The sequence below is a fragment of the Leptonychotes weddellii genome, chromosome 1 (genome assembly GCF_054177405.1).
Source record: "Leptonychotes weddellii isolate Sample4059 chromosome 1, ASM5417740v2, whole genome shotgun sequence".
Taxonomy (NCBI): Eukaryota; Metazoa; Chordata; class Mammalia; order Carnivora; family Phocidae; genus Leptonychotes; species Leptonychotes weddellii.
In genome coordinates this window covers 165,183,887-165,189,679 of record NC_138369.1, presented here as the reverse complement: position 1 = coordinate 165,189,679, position 5,793 = coordinate 165,183,887, and the positions used below count along the sequence as shown (strand labels likewise).

Below are 5,793 nucleotides of genomic sequence, written 5' to 3'. Positions count from 1 at the left end.
ACAAGAGGAAAGGGGTAGTCTTTCTTTCCTAATAGCCCACTACTGAGCTGCACTAGTGGGTGGTATAGATACAGAAGTTCAGATGAGACCCTTTGGAGTTAGAGAAACCTGGTTTCAAAATTTAGCTATTACCTTCCAGCTATGTTATAATAGAGGACACCAGTTGTTATTTGATGCATGTAATGATTCATAGCCTGCAGTTTGCAAAAGACTGATGTAAAATCATAACATGTTTCCTTAATTTTCCAAATATATCAAGAGCTCAGGCTCCCAAAGAAATACACAATTTGAAGCAAAGATGTAGAAAAGAATGTTAGCACTGTTTCTTATATATTCACTCTGTACTTAATCATCATAAATGTCATGGCTTATTAAATATGCAAGCTGAAGTTTAGGACAGAAATACACATCCGATTAATTGTCACAAATATAAATATCAGAGAATTATTTCAACATCCAGGAAGAGGAGGGATTTTTATTTATTTATTTTTGTTTTGACTCTTAGTGTTAGCTGTTACAAGTACTTTAATCTGACCTCTCCCTCTGAGTACACAGAACTGTGCAAATGAAACACACAACTTTATTTATCCTTAAACATTTGGGGCTGGGGAGAGGGAAAGAGAGAATCTTAAGCAAGCTCCATGCCCAGTGCAGAGCCTGATGCGGGGCTCTATTTCACAACTCTGCCACCCAGGTGGCCCCATAAACATTTTTTAAATAAACTGACATTCATATTATACCTTCCTACTGCATGGTTGCAGAGTAACATTTGATTTATATACCAGACTTTAGGATGTTGGAGGTGGCAGGGACTTTGCTTTCTTTCTGTCTGTCTGTCTTGTTTTAAATCATGCCACTACGAGTAATTTTCTCTGAACAAAAGGTTTGCCAATGTTCTGCTATGGCTAAGATGTCAAAAATGCTGGTAAATAGTCTGAGGGTTTCATTAAAACACAAACATTTCTACAGGTTTCTTTCTTTCCTTCTTTCTCTTTCTTTTTTATTTTATTATTAAATCTATATTAAGTTTCACACGGCTGCACAACTTCATATGGGCTATTTTTCCAATGAAGTAGAATAGCCCTTTGGTTCAAGGAAATTAAAAGATGTTATTATTATTATTATTAGATATTACACCAATATTTGTTTTGTATTATAATAGAATTTCTTTTATAGAAACCAGTTGAGGAAAAAAATTAAAACTGTAACAAAATAAAAATCCCTCCAAAGCTATTTACTTTTAAAGATATCTACACATTTGAGCAGAGATACATTCAGAGTAATCTCAATAATAATATTAATAATAATAATAATATAAATTAGGCAACTGACTTCTGTCTGTCAAATACTTTCTTTTTTCTCCTGTTTTGAAAGGTTTTCTAACTAAGGAGTTGGAATTTTTTGGCACTATAGTATATACCAGAGCTAGATGTTGTCAGCGCTGGGAGGCCAAAGATGTGAAAGAATCATAAAAACTTTTTGAAAATTGAATTAACGTTCTGATTTTGGACTCTGTATGTTGCACTTGATTAGGCTAATGAAGACTCAGAATCCAAATGACCCACAATTACCACATGAAAGTAATCATGTCACAGATACAGAAGACAGCCTTGCTCAGAAAATTCATCAAATTGCCTCAGTAAATATGGAATGGAAGAATCTTTGCAGTTCCCACAATACATTAAGCTATTACTAATTTTAGTCTCTACCAAAAATATATGTCTCTATTGATTGGGTGCTGCTTGGTTTAATGCCTCCTTTATCTCTCTTTAGTTTCCTACTCTGAACCAATCTCCCACCCCATATCCTAACTGACATTAGAGTTTGGAGAGAATAAAATTTATATTATCAACTCTGTAAAACAAGACAGGCACCAGGTATTTAGTTCTTGGATTATCACACTGAACTGAAGTCAGCTCATTAATCTTCTATTTTCACCCCAAGATTCCAAATCGACACACTTATGCAATTTAGCAGTAACAGAAATGATTAATAGGTTTCTCTGGTGCTAACCTAATTGCTATGACACTAAAGACAAGAACATTACAGAAGATAAAGCATTGAGACCAGAATTACCTCCCTTCTAGGTAGCAATCAGCTGTTAAAGGCAATTCTTGAACTCCTTTGAACAATAAACAAATTACTGCCACCAAGTATGGTTTTTGCCTTGGTGGATTCAACTACAAGACAGTCTCATTAACAAATCTTCACACCCAGCTAACTGTTTTCTATTTTTCCACAGTTTCTCTTATCAAATGTCCCCAGAAAGAAAGTCCTTTAAAAAAAACCACTAATATTTTTATATTTTACTTCCATATAGCAACATATTTCCACATGCACCATAGTCTCAATTAGCAATAATCGCGCCTCGGATAAACCTCATTGGCTACGATACTGCTACTGCGCAAAGCTGCACCATAGTCTCAAATTTTTGTTTGATGTACATCAAATGTATGTGTAGATATATTTAACAAATAACAAATGGAGTGGGAAAAGGCAATAATTTGAAAAATCCATGCATCAGTCTTATTTGTGCTGTAGGGTAGCAGAATATGCCACCCCAAAATATGCCATTTTGGCATAAGGATTATTTTGAGCTCTAAAAACCATAGAGAAGAAGTTGATATAAGAAAAGCTCTCTGCCTCCCCCTCTTTTATTTGTCTAAAAGCAGGACATAAGTTTATAAAGATATTCCCCCCTCCCCTTCCTACCAGGAAGAACATGAGTTAATCACTGGAGATAACTCTAGACGTTTATGAGCCCAAAGATGGCACCAGAAGAATCTACATAACAAACCTTACTAACTAGCCCTTATCTTTCATTAATTTCCTCAACAATTTGCCTTTCACAATTTGTCACTCAAAAAACTCAAAATCCTTTTAACTTTGTCTTGTTTATTTCACTAAAAATGCACTGTTCTTTTGTTAAGATGATATAGAAGCCCAAGTTCTAACCACCACTTTGAGTTACACATCACCAAGCACTCCCATGTATAAAGATGCACGTGTTAATAAACTTTTGTTCATTTTCCTCTTGTCAATCTGTTTTTTATTGGTTTAATTTATAGGGCCTCAATCAACGACCCTAAGATGGGGTAGAGGGAAAGGAATTTTTATCCTTCTCTACAATACCATCTATGTATTTCCAAGAAAAGTTCTTTTCTATCCAAGTACCCAAAATATTGTTTCAGTATTTCTTTTTGGCTTTCTCAGTTTAGATAACCTAATCATAAATTGTCCCTTGGGTTACAAAATACCAAAGAATACATACCACAAATTGTCAAATATTTTAATTTTTCCAGTATTTTAAAAAAATGTAATGTCTTTAAGTTTCTCACATCAAACTGAAATATAACTTTTGATCACTTCAATGAATTGGTTATTTTCACCACAAACTGAAGCCTCATCCTAGGCTGTCTTCTCTTTATCAAACCAAATTAATGAATAGATGCCTGTATTTTATATTTAAAGCCCTATACAACATGATGGAAACATGCACTTCTAAATTGAAAAAATGCACATGTGTTGACATTGTTGGCTACATGCTCATTGATATCATCTTAATACAATCTGTAGTACCTGTAATTTTCCCCTAAAATAGAGTTTGTCAGTTAAAAGAAAAATATTTTCTCTCCTTTTGTACTTTATGATTCTAATACTTTATTAAGCTGTTTAAAAAAGACATTCTAGCCTTCTTTAGGTTCTCTACTTGGTGACATTGCCACCACTGAGTTTTTATTATGTAAATTATTGCAATCTGGTTAGCTCCTTCCGTCTTTTTTCTTAACAAAAGGGGTCTGCAAGTGCTAATCAAAATGCTGCAATTTACATATTAATGAAGTTTTTATAATGACATTTTCTTCATACACAGGGTGAGCAAAAGGGAGACTTGTTATCTTTTTTTTTGAGAAAGCAACCACCAAATTTTGATCTTATAAAGTATCTTTAAAACTTTCCAAAGCTGATTGGAATGGCAATCTGTATTTTAATCAGACACAGAATGAAAGCAGTAGGTATGGGCTTTACACATGTGATGTTTATAAGCAATATTTTTTGTATACATTCATGCACTTGTAATTACATAAAATGCTAAGGACGCGTTTGCCAGTGAGGATGCTGTGCACAATCAAGTCCTAATCATTTTCAGGAAAGGAAAAACATTCCACTAAAAGTGAGGAGAGACAAGGAGTGTTCAAAAGCTATGTCAAAAGTGTCCAGCTGTTTTCATAGAATATAGGTGATTTCCTGGTGCTAGCAAAATCCAGAAGAAACATTATAACAACTAGAAACATCTATAATTGCTATGAAGCCCAAGTACGAAGATCCACAAAAATAGGACAAGTGGATAAAATTAGTTAAAACAATCTTCTTAATAATGAGGTTCTCTGATTATAAAAGTACTTTAACCCTTTAGAATGTGTCACTAAAAACCAAGCTGAAAAAAACAAATTAACAATCTGTCCCTAGAATGCAGTCTTCCACAGGTAATATGTTCATGAGTAAAAAGACAGAGATTCCAATATTAATCATTATTTAGTTGATGACATTTTTTGGAAATTCAAGCAAGGAATTAATTTGTGTTATATTTTCTTTAATTATCAAATGAGCATAGAGGCACAATATTTGTAATAGGAATTATTTGTTCAGTCAATAGTAGCACTCGCAAAGGCTTTATATATATACTTAAGAAGGAAAGGAAGAAAGGAAGGGAGGAAGGGGTTGTGAGAGGGAGGGAAGGAGAGAGAAAAATGGACCAAACATTTTTGTGGGAATTTCTGATTGTATTCCAAAAAATATTTTATGTGAAAAGTTTATTGTCACTGACTAATCTAAAAATACCAGTGGTTTTCCAAATTCTACCCCCCCCTTTTTTTTTTCAGGAATTGATGTGAAAATTAGTAATTTTTTCAGATATTTCTAATCATGGTGATATAATAATTATTTTTTTTTCTAAAATGATTTCATATTATAAAAGACAATTAGATATCTAGGGTCAGTAAAACACTTAGAATGTTAATGAATCCTAAATCACTAATATTAAAAATTATCTAATGCATCATAGAAGTAGTTCTTAAATCTAATAAATAAAATTATACATATACATATATACATATATATGACAACTTATCTTGACTTCAATATAAAAAGCTAGATGTTTATTTAGGAAATGGCAGTTGGTGAGAACAGACAACTCTTGTTTTGAATTCATGGCAAGATACTCCAACAAGTGAAATAATAAGGCAGGTCTTCTTTTCGCAGCAGGACAAGAACACCCATTCAATTGGATTAGATGACATCCTGCCAAGAGCCATTAGTCCAATCATTGACTTGTGACTGCAAGTGCTACCATTTAGACACATGGAACCACTTCCAGTCACATCTGGCCACTTGGGCATGTGAGCTGGCGCAAGAAATGTTTTGGAAAGAATGAAGCCTCCTGACCAAAATATATCAAATCCTTTAATAATGTGGAGTTGTTTCTTTTAACAAGGGAAAAGCCTTAAAAATATGAAATTCTCAGTTGTGCATTTACAGCCCACAGAAAGTTTATTTTTCTTTCTCATTTTCTTCACTTGAGTGGTTTGGTTTCTGAAAAGCCTCAGTCTTGCTCTAGGCCTTTGAATTGTTGATTGCTCATGTTCAGGCATTAATTTCAGGTTGTGCCAATTCATTGAAATTGTACTTAATTTCAAAGAACTTCCATCACTTTCTGGAAGACCAGTTTGCGTGGAAGTGGACAAATGACTTCCCTCCAGGGAACCTGACCTCTTCTAACCACAGGTATACATAGGC

General features: G+C 33.7%; 1 non-coding gene across 1 annotated transcript; it reads right to left on the bottom strand.

Moving 5' to 3' along the window:
• Positions 1-2,275: 2,275 nt before the first annotated feature.
• Positions 2,276-2,412, bottom strand: LOC115942085 (U4 spliceosomal RNA). Its single transcript, XR_004076740.1, has one exon. It is a non-coding gene; the product is annotated as a U4 spliceosomal RNA (small nuclear RNA).
• Positions 2,413-5,793: the final 3,381 nt, after the last annotated feature.